The 12,449-nt window shown below is 53.9% G+C and overlaps 13 non-coding genes and 2 pseudogenes across 13 annotated transcripts; all 15 read right to left on the reverse strand.

Moving 5' to 3' along the window:
• Positions 1 to 182: 182 nt before the first annotated feature.
• Positions 183 to 296, reverse strand: LOC140584645 (U5 spliceosomal RNA). The gene has a single exon (XR_011986607.1). It is a non-coding gene; the product is annotated as a U5 spliceosomal RNA (small nuclear RNA).
• Positions 297 to 736: 440 nt separating this feature from the next.
• On the reverse strand, positions 737 to 930 carry LOC140584224 (U2 spliceosomal RNA). The gene has a single exon (XR_011986201.1). It is a non-coding gene; the product is annotated as a U2 spliceosomal RNA (small nuclear RNA).
• Positions 931 to 5,143: 4,213 nt separating this feature from the next.
• LOC140584238 (U2 spliceosomal RNA) lies at positions 5,144 to 5,262 on the reverse strand (annotated as a pseudogene).
• A 195-nt stretch (positions 5,263 to 5,457) lies between these two features.
• On the reverse strand, positions 5,458 to 5,571 carry LOC140584646 (U5 spliceosomal RNA). Its single transcript, XR_011986608.1, has one exon. It is a non-coding gene; the product is annotated as a U5 spliceosomal RNA (small nuclear RNA).
• A 428-nt stretch (positions 5,572 to 5,999) lies between these two features.
• On the reverse strand, positions 6,000 to 6,191 carry LOC140585167 (U2 spliceosomal RNA). The gene has a single exon (XR_011987127.1). It is a non-coding gene; the product is annotated as a U2 spliceosomal RNA (small nuclear RNA).
• Positions 6,192 to 6,386: 195 nt separating this feature from the next.
• Positions 6,387 to 6,500, reverse strand: LOC140584647 (U5 spliceosomal RNA). The gene has a single exon (XR_011986609.1). It is a non-coding gene; the product is annotated as a U5 spliceosomal RNA (small nuclear RNA).
• A 429-nt stretch (positions 6,501 to 6,929) lies between these two features.
• LOC140585168 (U2 spliceosomal RNA) lies at positions 6,930 to 7,121 on the reverse strand. Its single transcript, XR_011987128.1, has one exon. It is a non-coding gene; the product is annotated as a U2 spliceosomal RNA (small nuclear RNA).
• Positions 7,122 to 7,316: 195 nt separating this feature from the next.
• Positions 7,317 to 7,430, reverse strand: LOC140584648 (U5 spliceosomal RNA). The gene has a single exon (XR_011986610.1). It is a non-coding gene; the product is annotated as a U5 spliceosomal RNA (small nuclear RNA).
• Positions 7,431 to 7,845: 415 nt separating this feature from the next.
• LOC140585170 (U2 spliceosomal RNA) lies at positions 7,846 to 8,037 on the reverse strand. Its single transcript, XR_011987130.1, has one exon. It is a non-coding gene; the product is annotated as a U2 spliceosomal RNA (small nuclear RNA).
• Positions 8,038 to 8,232: 195 nt separating this feature from the next.
• Positions 8,233 to 8,346, reverse strand: LOC140584649 (U5 spliceosomal RNA). The gene has a single exon (XR_011986611.1). It is a non-coding gene; the product is annotated as a U5 spliceosomal RNA (small nuclear RNA).
• Positions 8,347 to 8,761: 415 nt separating this feature from the next.
• Positions 8,762 to 8,953, reverse strand: LOC140585171 (U2 spliceosomal RNA). Its single transcript, XR_011987131.1, has one exon. It is a non-coding gene; the product is annotated as a U2 spliceosomal RNA (small nuclear RNA).
• Positions 8,954 to 9,148: 195 nt separating this feature from the next.
• Positions 9,149 to 9,262, reverse strand: LOC140584650 (U5 spliceosomal RNA). Its single transcript, XR_011986612.1, has one exon. It is a non-coding gene; the product is annotated as a U5 spliceosomal RNA (small nuclear RNA).
• Positions 9,263 to 9,705: 443 nt separating this feature from the next.
• LOC140585172 (U2 spliceosomal RNA) lies at positions 9,706 to 9,897 on the reverse strand. Its single transcript, XR_011987132.1, has one exon. It is a non-coding gene; the product is annotated as a U2 spliceosomal RNA (small nuclear RNA).
• Positions 9,898 to 10,092: 195 nt separating this feature from the next.
• Positions 10,093 to 10,206, reverse strand: LOC140584652 (U5 spliceosomal RNA). Its single transcript, XR_011986614.1, has one exon. It is a non-coding gene; the product is annotated as a U5 spliceosomal RNA (small nuclear RNA).
• Positions 10,207 to 10,630: 424 nt separating this feature from the next.
• LOC140584198 (U2 spliceosomal RNA) lies at positions 10,631 to 10,842 on the reverse strand (annotated as a pseudogene).
• Between the last annotated feature and the right edge of the window lie 1,607 nt (positions 10,843 to 12,449).

Consider the following 12,449-nt stretch of genomic DNA (forward strand, 5'->3'; position numbering starts at 1 on the left):
GCCCCGCCGGGCGCCGGCATGCGGGATGCCGACGGAGCTGGCGCGGCTCAGCCCTCACCAGCCCCTCTGGCAGGTGTCGCCCGGCGAGTCCACGCGTGATCCAGGGAGACCACAGCCGCGCCACCGGGCACCTAACGCCAGCCGCTAAGCCGGGCCCAGTCTTCCTTTGACAGCAGCAGTGCAGCTCTGCTTGGGCAGAGCCTCCAAAAATACCATGAACTCATCGCTATCCCTCTCCACGGAAATCTTTAGTAAAAGGCGAAAGATTTATACGGGATGAAGAGAGACCCGAGTCGATATGGGGCCGCCGCCAAGCCCGTCGCCGTTAGCCGGGCCTGCGTGACGCCCCCGCTCGGAGTAGAATGCCCAGGGGCGTCGCAGCCGCCGTCCTCGGGGCCCCGACTCCTCCCTGTCCTCCTGTCCTCTCAAAAGACAGCAATCATTTTAACAAACATGAGGGGAAATTCAAAAGGCAAAGATGACATCATGCCTTACCTCAGCGCAGCTGTCCACCGCACAAACAGTGTGTCACCTTCCTTTAAAAAAAAAAAAAAAAAAAAAAAAAAAAAAGAAAAACGGCGGGAAACGGGGGCCACGCACAGACAGGGCCCCCCCCCTCACAGCACTCAGTCTATTAGTCACTCACTCACTCACTCAGTCAGTCAGTCAGTCAGTCAGTCAGTCAGTCAGTCAGTCAGTCAGTCAGTCAGTTCTGCCTTTCGACAACAGGGGGCAGTAGAGGTGCACCATTCCCGGAAGCACTGCAATACCGGGTCGATGCGTGGAGCGGACGGGGCAAGCCCCACTTCCGGCTCCCTGTTCCAAAAATCCGTTTAATATGTGGTCCCCTCCATGGGGGACGTATCAGATATTAAACTGATAAGAACAGATTTTTTTTTTTTTTTTTTTTTTTTTGTACCAGTCAGAGTTGGATACCCGTCGCTTCATCAACTCGGCCAACCTTCACTCATCATTCCGGCTATTTCAAATTCAATTACAATTTTTATTTCAATCAATAAAATATTACAATTATAATCTCCTTAAGAGGATTTCAAACAAGACATTTTAAAATTCAGCCCATATCAGAGTTTAAAATTTAAATATAAACTACATAAACCACACCAGACATTCAATAAATAAGCAAATATTAATCAAAAACCATTGAGTGTCAGTGGTTATTTTCAAAATCACCCCCAGGCTTAAAATCCCATTGCAAAGGGTTTCCGATCCTTGTGAACTTTATGGTGTGACACTGAAAAAAAACATTAACGCACCACCAAGAAAGGCACAGTATAAGGTGCGTGCGTTCACAACTCACGTGCCACACCGACCTTCCTGGATGGAGCTCGTACTCACCAAGATGTTAGTGGGGCTATGGCCGCAGAAGGCCCTTCCACCTTTCCTTGGCCTCGTGGTAGCCCCACTGGATGATGTCCCGCTCCATCCTGAAATCCAAGTCCGCCACAATCTTTCGATATAATCCCCAGGCCCTCAAATCTGCCCCTTTATGGATGAGTGCCGACCTTGCATTCCAAAGTTCACGTTTGGTCATGCTGATCAGCAGCCACATCCGGGGCGGGAAGGGAGTCTGAGGACCTTGGGGCCACCCCATCATCACCTTATCGTAGGACAACACAAACTGCGGGTCTAGTTTCCTGCACAGGCCTTGCACTGATCTCCAGACCTCCCTGGCATACCCACAGTCCCAAAAGGCGTGCCTGAGGGTCTCCTCCTCTGAGCACTCGGGACGTGGGCAGCCTGAGTGTCTGGTCAGCTTGTGCCTGTACAGTACATCCCTGACCGGCAGCTTACCATGCACACACTGCCAGTTCAGGTCCTGCAGCCGGTTATCCAACCCCTTGGGCTGGATCCTGGTCCAGGTGTCCTTCTCCAGGCCCAGCACAGCACGGGTTCCCCTCTTCACCAGCACAGCCCGATACAGGGCTCGGTGCCTGGTGAGGGTCCCTGGGGGGAGACCTGCCGGAAGAGACTTACTCCACTTAATAGCATGGTGATAGTGGGTCGGCAGCGTCTCCGCCTTGGGCCCGGCGTTGGACCACGACGTCAACAGACGTCTCATGGGCAGGGCCAGCCACAAGTGAACAAAATACTGGTGGGGGTGTTCTAGGGGAGCCACCAGACGTGCACAGATCTGGGAGAAGAACAGGCAGTCAAGCTTGAGAGGGAAGTCAGGAACATCCCTCCCCCCACTGTCCTTTCCAAGGTACATCACTTCCCTCCTCACATACTCATACCTGCCGCCCCAAACAAGGTTAAACACATCCTTAGTTAAGCCTCTCCGCATGAAGCGGGGCATGGGGAACACATGGGCGAGGTAGAGGAGGGTGGGAAGGATATCAACCTTCAAGGCGAGAACCTTACCCAGGAAGGACAGGGACCTGGCCTTCCACATCCCCATCTTCCGCCTGGCGATCGTCAAACGCTCTTCCCAGTTTACCCGGGCAGCACCTTTCGAAAGAAAGTTAACCCCCAACACCTTGAGAGGGCCGCCGCAGAGAGTGAGCCCCCCCGGGACGTCCTCTCTCGCCTTCCAGCTGCCAAAGTACTTGACCACCGACTTGCTAAGGTTAAGTGCAGCCCCGGAGGCCTTCCCGAACGCCTGCACCAAGCCCAGGGCGTGACCGAGCGCATGGTCCGAGCACACAAACAGAGTGGTATCGTCTGCGTACTGGGCCAGCTTTACCGTCAGGCCCCCACTCCCTGGCAGGATCAGGCCGTTGATACCTGGATGGGCACGGATGGCGCTCGCCAACGGCTCTATATATAGAGCGTAGAGGAGGGGGGAGAGAGGGCAACCCTGCCTCACTCCACTTGACTGGGGAACCCAATCACTGAGGGAACCATTAATCGACACATGGCTACCAACCTCAGTATAAAGCGCATGAACCCATCCCAAGAACTTAGGCCCAAAACCTAGCCTGCTCAATACCCCAAACAGGAAGCAGTGGTCCACTCGGTCAAACGCCTTCTCCTGGTCCAAGCTAACGAGTGCCAGAGGGACATTCCTGTCCTCAGCCCAGGCGATCGCGTCCCGAATTAAATGTAAATTCCAAGTCGCAGATCGACCCGGGACCCCGCAAGTCTGGTCACTATGGACCAGGTGGGTCATGGCCTTTTTTAGGCGCTCAGTTAGGGTCTTTGCTATGATCTTTGCATCTACGCAAAGCATTGTCAGGGGTCTCCAGTTGCCAAGTTCGGCACGATCGCCCTTCTTGTACAACAAAGACAAGACCCCTGACCGCATGCTCTTGGTGAGCATGCCCTGACGCTGCACGTCCTCAGCCACTTCTAGCAGCTCCGGCCCGAGGACTTCCCAAAACGTGGAATAGAATTCCACGGGGAGTCCATCGAGACCAGGAACTTTGCGCCGGTTCATTTTGCCTAGCACCTCAGTCAGCTCGGCTAGAGTGAAGGGGGCATCTAAGCTGTCCCTTGCCTCACTGGGAAGACTAGGTTTGAGTTTAGATAAAAACTGCTCCCCTAGCTCAGGTTCGGTCTCCCTTTTCTTAAAAAGGTCACCGTAAAAACATTTAGCAACCTCCAGCATCCGGGCCGAATCGGAGACCAGGTTGCCTCCTTGGTCCCGGAGGGCAGTGAAACACTTTTCCTCACGGGCCAGTTTCACCTTATTAAAGAAGAAGGCTGTACATTTCTCATTCTCCTCCCTTTCCAAAGCCCTGGCCCAAAACAAGGAGGCCGCAGCCGATTGCTCGTGCAGGCCCCTCAGCTTAGCTTTGGCTGCCTGCACCTCCTCAAAGTTAAAAGCCCCTCCGTTGTTGTGGCGGGCATACTCCCTCTGCAGCCTGGTCTCTAGCCGTTGGATTTCGTAAAGCCTTTTAGCTTTACGCTGGCCGCAATAGTGGATAGCTAGAGCTCTAACCCTCTCTTTTACGCTCTCCCACCATGCGGCCGTGGAGACGTAGGCTGCCTTACAGCCCCGCCACGCAGTAAAATGATCCAGGAAGAGAGACCTAAAGTCTCTCTCTTCTAAGATCTCCACGTTCAGCTTCCAATAGCCCCTCCCGAAGGTAGGGGCGTCGATGGAAACTGTGGCCTCGACCGATGTATGGTCCGAGTACCACCGTGGAGACCTCAAAACCTTCCTAAAAACAACAGAGGGCGAAGCTAAAATATAATCAATACGGCTGCTGGCCCCACGACTGTTGTGCCAGGTATGGCCCGGATCTGTGGGGTTGCACATTTTAAAACCATCAGAGAGGTTGAGGCTGCGGATCAAATTCCTAAAATGTTTAGTGCTGACATCCCCTTTCCCTTCTAAAAAAGTATTGAAGTCCCCTCCTAAAATTATGTGTCTATTAGTGACACAAAACTGGGCCAGCTCCTCAAAAAGCGCAATGCGGGACGAGGCCTCCACTGGAGCGTAAACGCACATCGCCCGGATGTGCTGACCTCTCCAGGTGGCGTCCACTCCCAAAACCCTTCCCTGCACTACAGTGAAGGTACTCACATTCTCAAAGGCCCGGTCACCAAAAAGGATGCCGACGCCTGAAGAATGGACACCACCAACGCTCCAGCAGGACTTACCCCTCTTCCACGCTTGTGAGAAAAGAGCCACGTCCCGCTGGTCCCTGAGGTGGACTTCCTGCAAGAAACAGAGATTGAAAGGGGAGGATGTCAGTTCATCAAAGACCGCGGCCCTTTTGACTGGGTTCCTCAACCCTCTGACGTTAACAGTAAAAATTTTAAAATCAGCCATGGGGGGATTAAAAAAAGAATAAAACAATAAGAAATTAAAACCATAAAAATTTTAAAAACTATAAACCCTAAAACCAGCTATTAAGACCCCTGTTCCCCCTCCCCGCTCATGCCCAGAATTTTCCCCAGCATGGAGTCCTCCAGGTAGGCCTGGTCGTTTGGTGAAACCTCCAGGCCCGAAAAGGTAATGTCCTCCTGGGGAAGGGCTGGGGACAACATTGACAAATTCCAACTTATATCTTCTGTTTTGGGGGCGGGGGGCGATACGACCTGTACAGGGGCCTCAGCTGGGGGCGCCGCCTCCTTGGGGGTACCTGTTGCCTCCTCTGCTTCCTTCCTCGTCTTCTTAGTTTTGTCCTTGGGGTCACCCTTCTTCTTCCTTTTGGTGACCCCGGCCCGGGCCTGCGGGGACTGCCCAGCCTGAGCCCGGGGCCCCTCAGCCCCCAACGGGGTCTTCACTGGGGACCTGGCCAGTGATAAGAACAGATACTACACTTGATCTTAGCCAAAAGGCCGAGAAGCGATACCCACAAATTGCGCCCCGCCGGGCGCCGGCATGCGGGATGCCGACGGAGCTGGCGCGGCTCAGCCCTCACCAGCCCCTCTGGCAGGTGTCGCCCGGCGAGTCCACGCGTGATCCAGGGAGACCACAGCCGCGCCACCGGGCACCTAACGCCAGCCGCTAAGCCGGGCCCAGTCTTCCTTTGACAGCAGCAGTGCAGCTCTGCTTGGGCAGAGCCTCCAAAAATACCATGAACTCATCGCTATCCCTCTCCACGGAAATCTTTAGTAAAAGGCGAAAGATTTATACGGGATGAAGAGAGACCCGAGTCGATATGGGGCCGCCGCCAAGCCCGTCGCCGTTAGCCGGGCCTGCGTGACGCCCCCGCTCGGAGTAGAATGCCCAGGGGCGTCGCAGCCGCCGTCCTCGGGGCCCCGACTCCTCCCTGTCCTCCTGTCCTCTCAAAAGACAGCAATCATTTTAACAAACATGAGGGGAAATTCAAAAGGCAAAGATGACATCATGCCTTACCTCAGCGCAGCTGTCCACCGCACAAACAGTGTGTCACCTTCCTTTAAAAAAAAAAAAAAAAAAAAAAAAAAAAAAAAAAGAAAAACGGCGGGAAACGGGGGCCACGCACAGACAGGGCCCCCCCCCTCACAGCACTCAGTCTATTAGTCACTCACTCACTCACTCAGTCAGTCAGTCAGTCAGTCAGTCAGTCAGTCAGTCAGTTCTGCCTTTCGACAACAGGGGGCAGTAGAGGTGCACCATTCCCGGAAGCACTGCAATACCGGGTCGATGCGTGGAGCGGACGGGGCAAGCCCCACTTCCGGCTCCCTGTTCCAAAAATCCGTTTAATATGTGGTCCCCTCCATGGGGGACGTATCAGATATTAAACTGATAAGAACAGATACTACACTTGATCTTAGCCAAAAGGCCGAGAAGCGATACCCACAAATTGCGCCCCGCCGGGCGCCGGCATGCGGGATGCCGACGGAGCTGGCGCGGCTCAGCCCTCACCAGCCCCTCTGGCAGGTGTCGCCCGGCGAGTCCACGCGTGATCCAGGGAGACCACAGCCGCGCCACCGGGCACCTAACGCCAGCCGCTAAGCCGGGCCCAGTCTTCCTTTGACAGCAGCAGTGCAGCTCTGCTTGGGCAGAGCCTCCAAAAATACCATGAACTCATCGCTATCCCTCTCCACGGAAATCTTTAGTAAAAGGCGAAAGATTTATACGGGATGAAGAGAGACCCGAGTCGATATGGGGCCGCCGCCAAGCCCGTCGCCGTTAGCCGGGCCTGCGTGACGCCCCCGCTCGGAGTAGAATGCCCAGGGGCGTCGCAGCCGCCGTCCTCGGGGCCCCGACTCCTCCCTGTCCTCCTGTCCTCTCAAAAGACAGCAATCATTTTAACAAACATGAGGGGAAATTCAAAAGGCAAAGATGACATCATGCCTTACCTCAGCGCAGCTGTCCACCGCACAAACAGTGTGTCACCTTCCTTTAAAAAAAAAAAAAAAAAAAAAAAAAAAAAAAGAAAAACGGCGGGAAACGGGGGCCACGCACAGACAGGGCCCCCCCCCTCACAGCACTCAGTCTATTAGTCACTCACTCACTCACTCAGTCAGTCAGTCAGTCAGTCAGTCAGTCAGTCAGTCAGTCAGTTCTGCCTTTCGACAACAGGGGGCAGTAGAGGTGCACCATTCCCGGAAGCACTGCAATACCGGGTCGATGCGTGGAGCGGACGGGGCAAGCCCCACTTCCGGCTCCCTGTTCCAAAAATCCGTTTAATATGTGGTCCCCTCCATGGGGGACGTATCAGATATTAAACTGATAAGAACAGATACTACACTTGATCTTAGCCAAAAGGCCGAGAAGCGATACCCACAAATTGCGCCCCGCCGGGCGCCGGCATGCGGGATGCCGACGGAGCTGGCGCGGCTCAGCCCTCACCAGCCCCTCTGGCAGGTGTCGCCCGGCGAGTCCACGCGTGATCCAGGGAGACCACAGCCGCGCCACCGGGCACCTAACGCCAGCCGCTAAGCCGGGCCCAGTCTTCCTTTGACAGCAGCAGTGCAGCTCTGCTTGGGCAGAGCCTCCAAAAATACCATGAACTCATCGCTATCCCTCTCCACGGAAATCTTTAGTAAAAGGCGAAAGATTTATACGGGATGAAGAGAGACCCGAGTCGATATGGGGCCGCCGCCAAGCCCGTCGCCGTTAGCCGGGCCTGCGTGACGCCCCCGCTCGGAGTAGAATGCCCAGGGGCGTCGCAGCCGCCGTCCTCGGGGCCCCGACTCCTCCCTGTCCTCCTGTCCTCTCAAAAGACAGCAATCATTTTAACAAACATGAGGGGAAATTCAAAAGGCAAAGATGACATCATGCCTTACCTCAGCGCAGCTGTCCACCGCACAAACAGTGTGTCACCTTCCTTTAAAAAAAAAAAAAAAAAAAAAAAAAAAAAAAAAGAAAAACGGCGGGAAACGGGGGCCACGCACAGACAGGGCCCCCCCCCTCACAGCACTCAGTCTATTAGTCACTCACTCACTCACTCAGTCAGTCAGTCAGTCAGTCAGTCAGTTCTGCCTTTCGACAACAGGGGGCAGTAGAGGTGCACCATTCCCGGAAGCACTGCAATACCGGGTCGATGCGTGGAGCGGACGGGGCAAGCCCCACTTCCGGCTCCCTGTTCCAAAAATCCGTTTAATATGTGGTCCCCTCCATGGGGGACGTATCAGATATTAAACTGATAAGAACAGATACTACACTTGATCTTAGCCAAAAGGCCGAGAAGCGATACCCACAAATTGCGCCCCGCCGGGCGCCGGCATGCGGGATGCCGACGGAGCTGGCGCGGCTCAGCCCTCACCAGCCCCTCTGGCAGGTGTCGCCCGGCGAGTCCACGCGTGATCCAGGGAGACCACAGCCGCGCCACCGGGCACCTAACGCCAGCCGCTAAGCCGGGCCCAGTCTTCCTTTGACAGCAGCAGTGCAGCTCTGCTTGGGCAGAGCCTCCAAAAATACCATGAACTCATCGCTATCCCTCTCCACGGAAATCTTTAGTAAAAGGCGAAAGATTTATACGGGATGAAGAGAGACCCGAGTCGATATGGGGCCGCCGCCAAGCCCGTCGCCGTTAGCCGGGCCTGCGTGACGCCCCCGCTCGGAGTAGAATGCCCAGGGGCGTCGCAGCCGCCGTCCTCGGGGCCCCGACTCCTCCCTGTCCTCCTGTCCTCTCAAAAGACAGCAATCATTTTAACAAACATGAGGGGAAATTCAAAAGGCAAAGATGACATCATGCCTTACCTCAGCGCAGCTGTCCACCGCACAAACAGTGTGTCACCTTCCTTTAAAAAAAAAAAAAAAAAAAAAAAAAAAAAAAAAGAAAAACGGCGGGAAACGGGGGCCACGCACAGACAGGGCCCCCCCCCTCACAGCACTCAGTCTATTAGTCACTCACTCACTCACTCAGTCAGTCAGTCAGTCAGTCAGTCAGTTCTGCCTTTCGACAACAGGGGGCAGTAGAGGTGCACCATTCCCGGAAGCACTGCAATACCGGGTCGATGCGTGGAGCGGACGGGGCAAGCCCCACTTCCGGCTCCCTGTTCCAAAAATCCGTTTAATATGTGGTCCCCTCCATGGGGGACGTATCAGATATTAAACTGATAAGAACAGATACTACACTTGATCTTAGCCAAAAGGCCGAGAAGCGATACCCACAAATTGCGCCCCGCCGGGCGCCGGCATGCGGGATGCCGACGGAGCTGGCGCGGCTCAGCCCTCACCAGCCCCTCTGGCAGGTGTCGCCCGGCGAGTCCACGCGTGATCCAGGGAGACCACAGCCGCGCCACCGGGCACCTAACGCCAGCCGCTAAGCCGGGCCCAGTCTTCCTTTGACAGCAGCAGTGCAGCTCTGCTTGGGCAGAGCCTCCAAAAATACCATGAACTCATCGCTATCCCTCTCCACGGAAATCTTTAGTAAAAGGCGAAAGATTTATACGGGATGAAGAGAGACCCGAGTCGATATGGGGCCGCCGCCAAGCCCGTCGCCGTTAGCCGGGCCTGCGTGACGCCCCCGCTCGGAGTAGAATGCCCAGGGGCGTCGCAGCCGCCGTCCTCGGGGCCCCGACTCCTCCCTGTCCTCCTGTCCTCTCAAAAGACAGCAATCATTTTAACAAACATGAGGGGAAATTCAAAAGGCAAAGATGACATCATGCCTTACCTCAGCGCAGCTGTCCACCGCACAAACAGTGTGTCACCTTCCTTTAAAAAAAAAAAAAAAAAAAAAAAAAAAAAAAAAGAAAAACGGCGGGAAACGGGGGCCACGCACAGACAGGGCCCCCCCCCTCACAGCACTCAGTCTATTAGTCACTCACTCACTCACTCAGTCAGTCAGTCAGTCAGTCAGTCAGTCAGTCAGTCAGTCAGTCAGTCAGTCAGTTCTGCCTTTCGACAACAGGGGGCAGTAGAGGTGCACCATTCCCGGAAGCACTGCAATACCGGGTCGATGCGTGGAGCGGACGGGGCAAGCCCCACTTCCGGCTCCCTGTTCCAAAAATCCGTTTAATATGTGGTCCCCTCCATGGGGGACGTATCAGATATTAAACTGATAAGAACAGATACTACACTTGATCTTAGCCAAAAGGCCGAGAAGCGATACCCACAAATTGCGCCCCGCCGGGCGCCGGCATGCGGGATGCCGACGGAGCTGGCGCGGCTCAGCCCTCACCAGCCCCTCTGGCAGGTGTCGCCCGGCGAGTCCACGCGTGATCCAGGGAGACCACAGCCGCGCCACCGGGCACCTAACGCCAGCCGCTAAGCCGGGCCCAGTCTTCCTTTGACAGCAGCAGTGCAGCTCTGCTTGGGCAGAGCCTCCAAAAATACCATGAACTCATCGCTATCCCTCTCCACGGAAATCTTTAGTAAAAGGCGAAAGATTTATACGGGATGAAGAGAGACCCGAGTCGATATGGGGCCGCCGCCAAGCCCGTCGCCGTTAGCCGGGCCTGCGTGACGCCCCCGCTCGGAGTAGAATGCCCAGGGGCGTCGCAGCCGCCGTCCTCGGGGCCCCGACTCCTCCCTGTCCTCCTGTCCTCTCAAAAGACAGCAATCATTTTAACAAACATGAGGGGAAATTCAAAAGGCAAAGATGACATCATGCCTTACCTCAGCGCAGCTGTCCACCGCACAAACAGTGTGTCACCTTCCTTTAAAAAAAAAAAAAAAAAAAAAAGAAAAACGGCGGGAAACGGGGGCCACGCACAGACAGGGCCCCCCCCCTCACAGCACTCAGTCTATTAGTCACTCACTCACTCACTCACTCAGTCAGTCAGTCAGTCAGTCAGTCAGTCAGTCAGTCAGTCAGTTCTGCCTTTCGACAACAGGGGGCAGTAGAGGTGCACCATTCCCGGAAGCACTGCAATACCGGGTCGATGCGTGGAGCGGACGGGGCAAGCCCCACTTCCGGCTCCCTGTTCCAAAAATCCGTTTAATATGTGGTCCCCTCCATGGGGGACGTATCAGATATTAAACTGATAAGAACAGATTTTTTTTTTTTCCAATACTTTATTTAACAGTTCTGCACACACATTAACACAAACAATTTAAGACATTGAATAAAAACCACACTTTTAAAACATGGCATTGTCAACACGGAATATTAAAACAACCTCTTCCTGCAAAAACAGTACTCATCATAAAGCAACATAACATCAATGTAAAAGGTTGAAATTTTCCAAGTTATACACATCAATGCCTGTACAACCAAACGTTAATAATATATATTAAAATAGAATTAAACAAGCAAAATATGCAGAACTATATATAAACAATACAATCAACAATTAAAATTACAAACAAATAACCTTTAATTACATTGATATGGCCATTTATACAAATAAAATGTCACCTCAAATGCAAGTCATTAAAAAGTTAAAACCTTAAAAGAGGAACAGACCCGCAGACCTCAAACTTCAAACACAAGGGTCGGGTTAAAACAGGGTTATATACCATCCTCACACACATAAAATCTGTGACTTCGGGCATAAAATACGGTTAATCACAAACACAAAGCACATCAAACAAGTTAAAATGTTAATAAATAATGTTAATATTAATAAACACGTGCTAAAAGTGATCAACCAGTAGTGCACAATAAGTTCTGTACATGCAATTATTTTAAAAAATAAATAAATAAATATTTGAAATACAACACACGCACAAAAACCAAGCACACTTACCTAAAACCCAAAGTACCTTCTGTGTGCTCCAGAAAGGTGCGTCATGTCCACCCTGTAGAATGGAGCGTCACCACCTAAACAACACGGGGCTAAAGCCAAAAGAGGCCCTTCCACCTCTCCTTGGCCTCGTGATAGCCCCGCTGGATGACGTCAGTCTCCATCCTGAAACCCAAGTCGGCCCGGATTTTACGGAATACCCCTTGTGCCTCCAGATGAACCCCTCTGCGGATGAGCGCGGTCCTGGCATTCCACAGCTCTCGCTTGGTAATGCTGACCAGCAGCCACATCCAGGGGCCGAAGGGGTTATGGAGCTTGGGGTCCCACCCCTTCAACACCTTGTCGTAGGTCAGACCGGGCTGCGGGTCCACACGTCCACACAGGCCCGCTACCAACCCCCAAACTCTCTGTGCATGCCCACAGTCCCAAAACACGTGCCTGATGGTCTCATCCTCGCTGCACTCGGGCCTCGGGCAGCGGGGGTGTCTGGTCAGCTTATGCCTATGTAAGACGTCCCTGACTGGCAGCTTACCATGAAGGCACTGCCAGTTCAGGTCCTGCAGCCTGTGATCCAAACCCTTAGGCTGGATTCTCGCCCATGTGCCTTCCTCCAGGCCCAGCATGGCCCGAGTATCCCTATGACCAAGCAAAGCCCTGTAAAGCGCTCTATGCTTGGTCAAGGCCTCTGTCTTGACACCTGCCGGAAAAGACTTACTCCACTTGACAGCGTGGCTGTAGTGGGCCGGCAGGGTCTCAGCCTTGGGGCCGAGGTTGGTCCACGACGCCACCAGACGTCTCATGGGGAGAGCCAGCCACAGACGCACAAAGTGCTGATGGGGGTGCTCGAGGGGAGCTGCCAGGCGCGCGCAGAGCTGCGAGAAGAACAGGCAGTCAAGCTTGAGAGGAAAATCAATAACATCCCTCCCCCCACTGTCCTTTCCGAGATACATCACTTCCCTACGCACGTACTCATA

The sequence above is a fragment of the Paramormyrops kingsleyae genome, unplaced genomic scaffold (genome assembly GCF_048594095.1).
Source record: "Paramormyrops kingsleyae isolate MSU_618 unplaced genomic scaffold, PKINGS_0.4 ups31, whole genome shotgun sequence".
In the NCBI taxonomy this organism is placed as follows: Eukaryota; Metazoa; Chordata; class Actinopteri; order Osteoglossiformes; family Mormyridae; genus Paramormyrops; species Paramormyrops kingsleyae.